This window comes from Trachemys scripta, chromosome 3 (genome assembly GCF_013100865.1).
Source record: "Trachemys scripta elegans isolate TJP31775 chromosome 3, CAS_Tse_1.0, whole genome shotgun sequence".
Classification (NCBI taxonomy): domain Eukaryota; kingdom Metazoa; phylum Chordata; order Testudines; family Emydidae; genus Trachemys; species Trachemys scripta.
Genome location: NC_048300.1, coordinates 154907613 through 154920944, shown reverse-complemented (window position 1 = coordinate 154920944; position 13332 = coordinate 154907613).

The following is a 13332-nucleotide window of genomic DNA, read 5'->3' as shown; positions in this document are numbered from 1 at the left end:
TTTGGTGACAATCCCCAAGTCACAAACATTAAGAACATAATTTGCAGTGTATGTACATCACTACTTATATAATATACATACATACATTTCACAGTGGGGACAAGTGTGACACACACTTTCAGCAGAGACCTTACATGACAATCTTTGGCAAACTTGTATGTAGATACCAGACGCAGGAGATCCCTGTAACACCCCTGTCCCCTCTGTCTGTTGGCACCAAGAGGTCCTGGATCACAGTAGCTTACGACCATGAGTAATCCCATTGACTTCAATGAAAAGTCTGTACAAAATGTAAGTAAATTAAAACATATCTGAAACAAAGTAAAGACAATGTAGTAATTTAAAATTTATTTTAAACTAAAAGAACTTTCAGAAATAACTTAATATTTTATCCTGGAAAAAAATGGAGCACTGTACCTTGAAAACTAAGTCTCCAGGGCAGCAAGCCTAGATCTTTAACCAAACAAGTGGTTGAGTACTGCCAACAGTAGGATGCAAGAAGTAAGCAGAGTCCAGATGCATCTGAGTCCAACAGACATGGATGTTGACAAGAAGCTATTTAATCAGCCTAATTTATCTGTCAATACTTACTATAAACTTGTTTTTTAAATGTTATATTTAATATGGACAGCTGATTTAAAAAGACCTTAAATAGAAATCAGAAAATGTTATATTTTGTCTACTTATAGCAAAAGGCGGCAAAAAAAGTTTACATTAAAAGAGAGGGAGATTTCAAAAGATACTAATCAATAAGCAGTATTCTATTATCTCCCTATATCATCAAAGAACTGGAAATCTTGGGAAAGAAAATGGTGGTCTCTAAACCTGTATTTCAGTTTTAAAATACACTTCAAAGAGCACTAAAAAGCATAAACCAAATTACTTTAAACCCACATGTAATATCCCTTCTTTGAAAATCATGTAGGGTTGGAAACACTTTTTTTTAAATGAGCATTTTAAAACTTGGGTTTTGCCCTTTAAGAGCAGAAGCCAGGAAGCACAAATGTTCAGATTGCCTTCTGCTGGGTGCAGTCTGCCAATAGCCAGAACACAGAGTCCTCCTCACAGCTACAGTAAAAAAAACTGTGGCTCCAGAACTTCAGCTCCAGGATTAGTCCCTCTTTCCTCTGAAATTAATACAATTTCTAACCCTTTGGCCTTTCATTATGCTACATAACTTCTTGTAATACTGGATTGTTACTGTTCCTCATTCTTACTAATTCAGCAACCAGAAATTTTAGCCAAACAGAATGGGTTGATAAAAAAAATTACATCCAGGCCTTTGAAGCCTGGATTTGTAAATGCTCAGTTAAAGGAGTTCTCTCATTTACTTCACTGGCAGCTGAATTGGACTCCAAAGGCCTGATTTTCCACTTCCTTGCATCTTTTGTATATATTTACACTTGTGCAAAATAGGTATAAAGTGATACCATTCTAATTAGGTCACAGTTTCACCCATTTTGCATTCACAATGAATAGGTGTAAATGACTACACAGGGTGAAAAGAAGTGGAAAATCAAGCCCAAAAGTAGTTTTGGGACAGAGAGTAAACAAAGATTGGTCTCTGCGTAGGGGTGGAAATCAAGAGGTAAGTCAGAACCTTTTTTAACTCTCTTTTGCTGAATTTGCACTTGACTAATTTGATGTTTAATTTTTAAAGTATCAGATCTTTTCCACTTCCAGCATTGAGGATTCTGGTTCAGACCTGGAAGTTGTACAACTTGAGTTAACTGATCTATTATTATATTATCTCCTAGAACTGGAAGGGACCTTGAAAGGTCATCAAGTCCAGCCCCCTGCCTTCACTAGCAGGACCAAGTACTGATTTTGCCCTAGATCCCTAGGTGGCCCCCTCAAGGATTGAACTCACAACCCTGGGTTTAGCAGGCCAATGCTCAAACCACTGAGCTATCCCTCCCCCCCATCTACTGAGGTTATGGTGAAAATAATAAAGAAAATGGACAATACTCTTGGATATTCACATGCAAACAGATGTGTCCACTAAATATTGTCACTGTGATTTTTGACAAAATCAAAATTAGGCTTGAAATGAACCTTGAGTGTTCTGGGCTTAGAGGTAGCAGAGATTGATTATACAATGATTTTTCACTAACAAAATGAAAGTTTTAGGATTTCACTTGTCTACACAGAAAAGATGATAGAGGAAGCATGTCCTCTCTGTCACATTGCTAGTCAGAGATTTTATTATTGTCACTAATATACAAGCAAATGGTAGCAGAGACCTACAACTCTGCCCCTGCATTTTATTTTTTAAATATTGTTGTTATTTATTCTTAAGTAAGATAAGTGAGTCAAACCAACAATACTACAATCATATAAGGTATAGGCAACAAGTAAGATGTGTAAGATGTAAGCCATTTTTAAATAATTCAGAATCCTATTCCTTTTTATGTGACAAATGAACTAGTCAGATACATATGTCCAAAGATAATGGCTGCCATGGGCCAAATTTTCAAACTTGAATGCCTGATGTCAGTCCATACTTAGACACCTAAATAAGTGGCCTGGTTTTCAGAGATGCTGAACATTAATGCTTTCCATTTAGTTGAATAAGGTGGTCTCATGATTAAGGTACCAGACTGGGTCTCAGGAGATCTGGATAGAAGAAGGGACTTTCAAATGTACCTTAGGGATTAAGGAGCACAGTCCCATTTAGCCACCAACTAAAAAGTGTTGAAGTCCTACAAGGGGAGTGGGAGGGAGAATTACTGTGCTCTCTGGAAATTCACATACATTGCATCCACCTTCTATAGGGTTCCCATCTGTCCATATTTCCCCGGACATGTCCAGCTTTTGTGTCTCTAAATAGCCGTCCGGGAAGAATTGGTAACAAGGTTGAAATGTCAGGGGTTTTTTTCTCCCTCGCCTCCCTCTGTCCCTTCCATGCAGAGTGCGGCTGCTGATTGGACAGCTGGGCCAATTGAGCTGCTCCCATTGGCCTCCAGCAGCCAGAGCCCTCCCCTGCTCCCCCCTCCCTCTGTCTGCAGCCCCGTGTAACACACAAACCGACCCACCGGGCAGCGTGTTTTGCCTACACGTGGAGCCAGAATGGTAAGGGGAGTCCGGGGGGGGGGGCCGTCAGGGAGCGGGGGAGTGTTGGATGGGTCCCCAGCCTCCACCTGCCATCTCCCCTCTGCGTGTCCGCCCGTGGACCCCCTGCCTCTCCCTTGCTTGCTTGTACTGCCAGAGCCAGCAGCAACTGCTGTCTGCTGCCCCCGGGTCCTAGCATCTCCCATCCACTAATGGGAAGACAGGCTGCCCTTCCACCCTAGCCCTGAGCCTCTCCAACGCCCCAAACCCCTCAGCTCCAGCCCTCATCCCCCCGCACTCTAATCCTCTGCCCCAGCCCTGAGCCCCCTCTTGCATCATGAACCCCTCATCCTCAGACCCACAGCCCTCACCCCTGCATCCCCTCCTATCCCCAAACTCCCTCCTAAATCCCCTCCCCCTTCCCACACACCCCCTACTGCCCTCAAACTCCCTCCAAAGCCTGCACCCCCTCCCTTTGCACCACCCCCAAACTCCATCCCAGTGCCCTGCATCCCTCACCCCCTCCTGCACACCCACCCCCTGCCCCAGCCCGGAGCCTGCACCAGCACCTAAACTCTATCCCAGAGCCTGCACCCCTCCTGCACCCTAATCCCCAGCCCAGGACCTGCACCTAAGACCTCCTCCCCCCACCCAACCCCCCTCCCAGAGCCTTAGGCAGGTGGGGGGGTGGGTTCTGGGCACCACCAAAATTTCTACAACCCTGCCACCCATGCGAATGGATAAGGGTCGGGGCAGTCAGGGGACAGGTAGGGTCCTAGGGGGACAGTTAGGGTGGGGGGGTTCTCATCTCAGAGGGGGCAGTCAGGGGACAAGAAGCAGGGGGGGTTGGGGTTCTGAGGGGGGCAGTCAGGGGGTGGGAAGTGGGAGGGAGTGGATGGGGGCAGGGCGGGGACAGGGCTAGGGCAGGGCATCCCCCCCCCCCGGTGTCCTCTTTTTTGATTGTGGAAATATGGTAACCCTATCTTCTATCTGAAGAGAGAATATATGCATCTACAGCCATATCAATGTGCTGTGACCCCATCAGAAACTCACAAGCTAAATGGAGGTAGGTCTGGTTAGTACTCAGATGTTCAGTTCTGACTCAGTCTCCCAATATGATGTTAGATGGTACTGGGATGCTGTCTTTCAGATAAGATATAAAAGTGAGGTGCTAACCACTGGTAATGATGAATGGGACAATGGCACTTTAGTTTATGACAAAAGTAGGAGTGTAATCCCTGGTGTGCTGGCAAATTGGATAATGACATTTTGTTTACCTAAAATTCTAGTTTCAACAGATTACAATGTTCCTCATTTTCTACCAGGAGCTTCATTTTAGAGTGGGTATAGTTTGTGATGAAAGGCATTATTGTGCCTATTTTAGAATTTTTGCTTTATTTTCAGTGCTATGTTTGCATTATCATTGGTCAGTTACCACCATGAAAAAAAATGTCAGTTTTTCACATTTGTTGCCCATGATATCATCATATTGATCTCAAAATGTGTGGATGTGGAATCATTAGCACTAATAGTCAGCTATCTGAAACACCAACACAAAACAGATAGCAAGAAGTATTACAAATTCGTGTAGAAATCTTACTTCTCCTTCGAGTGATTGTGCACCATTTACATTCCACTATAGTTGTATGTGTGCCAATGCAACAGAATCTTGTCCAGTAGTACCAGTGGGCAGCACATGTGCCCCAGCTATCCTTGTGCACGGAGCTGAGTATAAAAGGGATGTGGCCATTGCCTCCCTTTCAGTTCCTTCTTACCACCCCTAGCAAGAGTAGGAGCTCCTCGTTGCTCTAGAGCTTTGGTTTTCTTGAGTAATCAGCTTTAAAAATAAAAATAGTACATAGTTTTTCAGAGTTTGTATTGTTGTAGTTTGATTAGATAGTTTTATGCTTTGTGCTCTGCATGTCTCTCTTTCCTTGCACAGATCCCCAAAATTTAAACAGTGTACCACTTGCAGGATTGTGATACCTGTGCATGATAGACACTCAAAGTATCTGATTTATTTGGGGGAAGGAACAAATTAGATACAAATGCCCCATACATACTTCTTTCCCAGCAAGGCCAAAGAAGTCAAGGGAATTCCACGGCAGAGTCTGTTTGTTAGAGAAGGCAATGTGTCTCTCTTCAGAATCTGACCATGACTACATGAGGATGGAGAGATCTTCTATGAGAAGTGCACTCAGAGCTGCTCTGGCCCCAAAACCTGTATCTGGAGAAAAGAGACGTTGTTCTTCTCCTCTTGCCTTCTTGATGCAGAAAACATTTCTTCATCCTCTGAGGCTGATAGACTGCATAGGTTTTATACTTCTTCCCACACCTGGGACAAATCATCTAAAAAGTCCTCCGGTACAGAATCAAAGTTTGTTCATAAACATCTGTGTTCATTGGTACTAAAGTGGCACCACTGATCCCAGCTCCGGTAGTGCTGTCAAGACCGTTGCCTTCATCTTTTCTATTGGTCAACTACTTCAACTCTAAAAAAAACAACGAGGAGTCCTTGTGGCACCTTAGAATCTAAGGTGCCACAAGGACTCCTCATTGTTTTTGCTGATACAGACTAACACGGCTACCACTCTGAAACCTACTTCAACTCTGACACCGTCGGGTCCAGTACTACTTGTACTGTCTACGAAGCACTTACTCTCTATTTTGGTATCATTGACAATGCTGGTATTCTTTGCAAACAAAGACTTATTGTGCCTTTCTGTGCCTGAGTCACCATTACTTCACTGTCTGACTGATAGCAGTGAACTCATCAACACCTTGCCTGCTTTGTCAGCATAGTCTGGATACCAGTCAACATTTTGTCCTCTGCAGCAGCCTCCATCTGGCTGATAGAGCCAGCTTCAATGTTGTCAGTACCAATAGTGGAATAGCATGCATCATCAGTGATGAGGCCTTTACTGACACCCACTGGAGGAGCTCCTCTTTTTCCAGAAGAGAACTATATCTCTTCGTCTTACGTCGGACATGCTCTGAATCCAATTTCTCTTGCAGAGTCTTTCAGGTCACCTTAATCTTCATATTCTAGGGACACTGCTCAGACTTGTGGTATAGAACAGAAGCACTACCCTTATAGTGATGTTCCAGTTTGGTATCCACCATTATAAGGAGTATAGAGATTGGGCTACTCATCCTGTCCATACTGGGCACTGTGGACTGCTCCCAGAACTTCTAGATCTTCATCTTCAGCATGGCCAAGAAAAAAGTCAGCATCTCCAGCCTCTGCTCCTGTCAGGGAAGATGCCCTCCCAGTCCATCAGCCATGCCCTACATTGGGACCAACTGACAAAGAGTAGCCCAGGGAGGAATCTACAGATCTACCTCCCCACATTCCTTCATCTTCCCCTGATGTGGTTTTGGATTTGAGAAAATGGAACATGTTCATCAAGAAAATCAAATTTAGGATGATCACCCTTATGTCTATTTTACCTCACCTGGACACTGATATGCTACCCTTGATTTACAGGAATGCATACTTTCATGTGGTGGTACATCCCGGCCACAGAAAATACCTTTGATTGGCTGTTGGGAACATGCACTATAGTATTGCCTTTTGGTCTATCCTCAGCCCCAAGGCTGTTCACAGAGTATATGTCAGTGGGTAGTGGCCCATCTCTGTTGTTCCAGCATTCAAATTTTCCTTACCTGAATGATTGGTTAGTCCAAGGAACATCAAAAGATCATGTCTGACACAGCAGCAGTAGCATTAGAGATTTTTTAAGTGACTTAAGAGCCTAAGCATACCGACAACCACATTGTTGCTTTACAAATGTCCACTATAGGTATGTTGCTGAATAAGGCTGTCAAAGTGGAATGAATCTCAGTAGAATGGGCTGTTGTCCTTAGAGGAGGAGGAGACTGTAGCTAGATCATAGCAGAGCTTGTTATAGTCAGAAATCCATTGTGATATATACTGAGCTGTAACAGGTTGTCTTTTAATCCTTTCACCATAGTCTACAAGAAAAAACATCTAGGAGATGACCTGTAGAGGCTCTCCACATCCTGGCTCCTTCCAGACATAGCAGAACTGCATCATTCCCACTGCCTAATGGGCCATCAATATCAGGAGATGCAGGATTTGCTCAGAAATGTTATAAATATCTATGGGATAAAATGTTCAAAAAATCCCACTCCTAAGTGTCTAACCCTAACTCTAACTCTCTTTTGAAAATAGGATTTAGGCTCTTAAGTCACTTAGGCACTTTTTGAAAACTTTACCCATAATCTTTTAAATTGTCTAAAAGCCAGCTCCTGAAGTTCTTACTCAGTTTTTACTCAGTCAAATTCCCATCAGGACTGAGTAAAAACTAGATAAGGACCTCAGGATGTGGTCTGAAATTAATAATGTTAAAATAGAAAAGATGCTGTTTTATTAATAAAGGCTAGCAACAGCACATCAAAAGTAGAAAGTGAGGTGGTTCTCCAAACATGTGAAAACACAAAACAGTAAAACAGTATTTGTGGCAAGTTTTGTAAACAACAGTATTGATAACTATGAACATAGTGACTTCTGAGTTTCCATTTACTAGAGGTGTTTTGTTGTACCTTTTTGTCCTGTTCAAAAGGTTACTGGTTCTGGAAGTTTCTATTGAAGGCTGGACTTGCTGAATTGCTATAGAGTTTTGAAAAGCAGCTTCCTAAATTGTATGGCTCATGGATTTCTTTATGGTAGCATAAACATGGATGGCAAAGCGTTCTAGGCTTTGTTCTGATTTTGTGCCCACTGAACGATATGATGTGTCTGCTTTCAAATCCTTTCCTGTCACAGTTTGTAATGCAAGTTGTTCTCAGACTGTAGTTTGTGTAGATTTCTGAAATTTTCAGTATGTCTCCTGCTCACAAAATTGAATCTTAATTTGTGGCATGTTTCTTAGATGTGTTCTGGAATTAAAACATGTGCCTACTTCCCTGTGTCACTGTTTTTTTGTTACTCTGAAAGACTGTAGAACGACTTTTCTATCTATTTGCATCTAAGAAGTTGAAATTAATCTTCTCTGTATTCTGTCAGTTTCTTTCTTCAACATAGGTTTCCTAGCTTTGTACAATTTCTTTTGGTGTATCAATTATCTACAACAGGCTATGAGAGACTAGATGAAATCCTGTCCCTATTGAAGTCAATGAGAGCTGTTTCAACCTTCTTGCCTTTGTTGTGAACATAATCTTGGATTTTCTGAATTCCTTATTCTGAACTATATCAGAGTTTGACAGTTGAGAGGAGAGCATTAAGCTCTAGAATTCATCATGAGGAGATAGCAAGGGGCTCTGAAGGCTTCAAGAGGAAGATCATGCCAGGGCATTTGCTATATTGAGAGAGTTATCCAACTGTATAGCGTTTTGGGTTAGGCCATTTGTCTAGAAGGGGAAAACGTGGCTACATCCAGCAGGTTGGAGAGCACTGAGATACATGAGGAGCACTGAAAGGGTTAAACAGCAAGAAAGGGATTAGACTGGGTACCTATGTGGAAATCACTGCAAAGAGAAATATATGAATCTTCAGCTTTGCTTAGTTTACTGAAAACAAGGGTTCCAAGAGTTAATATACAGACACTCTTCAACTGAAACATGTTTTTGTAGGCCTGCAATAAACTCTGTGACAAGATGGCTGATGTTAGTATGGTGGGGCCTGCGCTTTTCTTGGCGGGGGCTAAGATGCCACTCCTTGCCTCTGCTCTTGGAGCACCGAGGGCCGCGCTAGTGGCCCAGGAAAGTGGTAAAGGAGGGAAGCAGGGGGAGGGGTCTGAGTTTGCTCCTCACTCTGAGTCCCAGCCCCTCTCAACCCCTGCGGGTTCTTACTCTCTTCCTCCTTGGATGGGGTACCTTCGGTACTTAGATGCTGGGGAAGGGAGTCTCCCTCCCCTGCTAGGGCAGCGTCTCCCTTACTTCAGTTCTCTAATCTTTCAAGTCTCACATCACACCTCCAAGCTCCAGTCCTCTCTCCTTCCTCCTTCTCTCTGACTGCCTGAAACAGGGAGTTTTATTAGGTTCCTGAAAGGGCCTTAATTGACTGTAGATGCTCCAATTAACCTGAAGCCACCCTCCCTAGTCTCCAAGGAACCACGCCTTAATTAGCCTTGGGTTTATATATTTCCCCTCTATCACTGACACCCCTGTATCACAAATTTCATTGTCAAGTTTCTCACCAAGACATTCCAAAGTGTTCTTAACAATATGTATCATCCGCCTTGAAATTTTCACACCAGAGAAAATTTCAGCTGTGTTCTTTTAGAGGATAGGGTCTACCACTGACTTGCTGTGTGAATTTGGGCATATCATTTTAAGGCCAAATTTTCAAAAGTGTCCTGAAACAAACATAAATATGTACTATATTTAAAGTACGTTTAATGGAGCTCAAAACCAGTTATCATAGACTATACAATTCTTCGTTTCCTTTTCTCACTGTGAAGAGCAATGGAAGGAGATGCTATAGTTTATGACAGCTACATTGACTACGCTGGTGTAAAGTTCATATGCTGCTGAGGAACTCCCATTGATTTCAATTGGAATTCTACATATAGAGGGCTTGTAGGATCAGGCCCTGTATGGTTAAAATGGATAAAGAAGTTGATCTATACACTATCTATTCTTTTTTTCAAAAAGCCCCAAAACTATTTATTTAGGATATTATGACAAGTTTACAAATCATTGTTATGTAAATACCAGAAACAAAATTATAATAATTGAAACAATGAGCTTACTTTTTGTTTTAAGAAATCTTATGGAGTAATATAATAATAATAAAATCCTCTATTTAACAGGGTGTTACCATATTACTGAATGAACCTCTTTCCACCATCCAGAATGTGTTGTTTCTAATGATTTTATTAAATTGAACAAAACTACTTAAATTTATCAAACCAGACATGTCTATCAAATGCTAATAGTAAAAGAAAAACTAGACAGGAGTGCTGTCATTTTTTGGGGTGCTTGTACTTGGATCTTGAATAAATGACAACCAAATCTACTTATCCTCTGTGTATTTAATATGTGCTCAACCTCTTTGTTTCTTCATTTGAGGGTATCATAAAGGCCCCTCAGCTCTATGTTTAGATGCTTTTATACAATGCTTAACCCAAAAGAGGCCCAGTGCCTCTGATGAGGGAGAGGAAATAATCTATTAAGATATATATCATCATACTATTAAGTCACTGTCACCGTCAACTGAAAGAGTTTTCATTATGCAAGAAAATCCTAAATTTCCCCATCAACTGCTGTCAATTACTCCTATTATAAAGGTCCAGTTTACATTTCACTACACGTTATTACTGAAACGAGCAGCAGCCACATAGTGCACAGAAATAACTTCCTCAGCATTGTTTGATCATGTTAGTAATCTTGATATCCTACAGTTTTCTACTTCATCATTCCATTCTGCAGGGACGATAATATACTTATGATGATGAAGCAAGAAGCATGCTTTGGACTTCCACCTCCCAGAGTGAGAAAAAAATCAATCTGTCCTCAAAATATAATATAATATAATATAATTGTAAAATGTTTGAGTCTTGAAAAGAAATCTATCTTGAATGGGAATCCTACAGTAAATAAGGTCGTCTGCATGCCGAAATATACTGGTATAATGTGTGTGTGTGTGTGTATAGATAGATAGATATATGGTTCTCTGGATTTCACATCAAAAACAACACTAGCAGCCAATTCTCTAATAAATTAACGAAAGATTTATTAGCTAAGAAAAGAAATGAGAGTTATTGAGAGCTTAAAGCAGGTAAAATTCATTAACAGATGAGTCAAACTTCATAAATCCAAAATGATAGCAGAGATGTAGTAATCTCTCAGTTTCCCTAAAGTCTTTTTAGGGAATCCAGATGTTTCTGGGGATCTCCACTTTAATTTGGTATCTTCCCTATAAAAGTTCAAACAGTCAGAGATAAGGATTATTCCTTTGAATCAGTATTTGTAGTTTCTGTTCATGGAAGAAAATCTGAATGATATCTTCATCCATGTGGGGCAGTGAATTTCCATTGTCAAACAGAATGTCCCTTGTTTTGAGTTTAGCACTCTTCTTCATTTACATTTCCAAGGCTCCAATCATGTTTGATAGGTAACTTAATTATAGGGATATACACAATGTAAAAGGTAATGTAATAGCTGTTGTGAGAGGCTACCGGTGTAGTGCTTCTGCTTTCTCCTGTTGATATCACTCGGCTGCGTGCGTGTGTTCCCTCTGTGTGCTGCCCCAGCTCTGCAGATAGCTGACACAGCAGACCCGACGAGAACCCCCAATAACCACAGAGTCTAGTAAGGAACAAAGGCATCTTGGCCAGGTTTATTGCGACCCTGACACAATTTCAGTTTCCCATAGATTACTTAGTTTACCGAGCATACTGCTAGAAAGTGCCGCTTGGCAATGGACTCAGCTCAGTGGTGGGACTTTCCACTGCCCCTCAGCCGGACAAAGACACCACCCCAGGTACACATTCTTATACACAGGTACAAACAAGTTACACATCACTCCTGACGTATTGAGGTGCAACCCCTCTACGCAGCAAGGTACAACCCCTCTACGCAGTAAGGTGCTGCCTCGCACCTTGTACCTGTTGGTTCGATCAAAACAACTCTATCCATCATTTTACCCTTTTGCCCCTGTCATTGGGATGGGTCGGTCTGTTCCCTGTTATCTGTGGAATGTTCCGGTATAGTGTATCTTGGTACCATGTTTATACTGTAACTATGCTAAATGAATATGTATTTCTGCAACATCAGCCCTTTCCTTGCCAGCTTCTGTGAGCAGGGCCTGCCTCTGGCTCACAGCTTAACTTTGCTTTATGTTAGCAAAGTCTTGACCATTACTTTAGTTCAGGCCTCAGGCCTCATACTGGGCCTCTGATACCAAGGTTTATATCTCAGGGCCTCCTCTTACTACAATAGCAAACAAATTTTTCAGTAGTTTTCATGTAGTTTATGCATCAAATACTATTATAATACTGTGAAATTTCAGATTAGCTGAAATCATGAAATGTACTATTTTTAAAACCTTATGGCCGTGAAATTGACCAAAATGGACCATGAATTTGGTAGGGCCCTATCTATAATGTCTTTAAGATCTAATCAAACTTTTGTCTTGGCCTTCGTCATCTACTGTCTTTGAATAACATAACTATAACCTCTTTCTCACCACCCATTCTGATATCCACATTCTCTACACTTCAGTTCACTCAAATGCAGCTGCAAAGATCCTTGCCTGTCATTCCAACCACGTCACCCTCTTCTGAATCCCTCTTTTCACCTTCAAGACCCTCAGAGCTCTGCCCCTCTGTACTTATCTGCTCTATTTCTTTTTGTGTTACTCCTTCTACACCTACTCTGTTCCATAAATTATATTAGCTGTGGTCACTTGCATCCTCCAAAAAGTATTTTTGCACCTTCCTCTATGCTATGAATATGCATGAAATGCACTTCCTAAACTGTCTTCTAATTCAAATCCCTCCAAGATCCACCTCTTCTGCAACATCAACAAGAAAGTACAGGCTCAGGAAAAGCCAGGGATAGCTGAGATGGTTTTATTTCATTATTTTTTAAAAAGCCATTAGATGCTTCCTACCGTGAGGGGAAGGGGTTTCCCCTCACTGTAGATAATCTACCTCCAGGCCTGGAAGTAGCTACGTTGACAGAAGCATTCCTAGGCCATGACTGTACTGGGGGTTAGGTCAGCTTAGCTACAGCTCTCATGAATGTTAATTTTTCACACACCTGAGCACTGTATCTATGCCAACCTTTTAAATGTAGACCAGACCTCAGATTGTACTTGGAACATAGATTGTAGCTGTCTATTTATGTAGTGCATAATACAACTGAAACCCCATCCTGACAGAGGCCTCCAGGTGCTACTCTACACAAATAATACATAAATAATAATTCATTTTTAAAATAGCACACCCATCTTTTGACAAAATGCTAAAATCTAGGGCTGTCTTTTTGTTCTGTGTTTGTACAGCATCTAGCACAATGGGGTCCTGGTCCACGACTAGGGCTCCCCAGCACTGTAACAAAAATAATACATAATAATAGTTCCAACAGTAGATGTTTGTGGGGGTTAACCCTTTCCTACTTTGGGAATGAGGGATTTTCAAAGGAATAGCCAGTGACCCTTACCTATAGTATAAGCTACCATAATACTTTAACGGTGCTGGAACATTCTAAGGAAGAAAGTAACTTGATCCCTAAAGCCCTGATCAGTGTAATGTGCAGTGAAAACAGTAAACAAAAGCTTGTATTGTTAGAGGAAAAACAGCCTGTTTAATC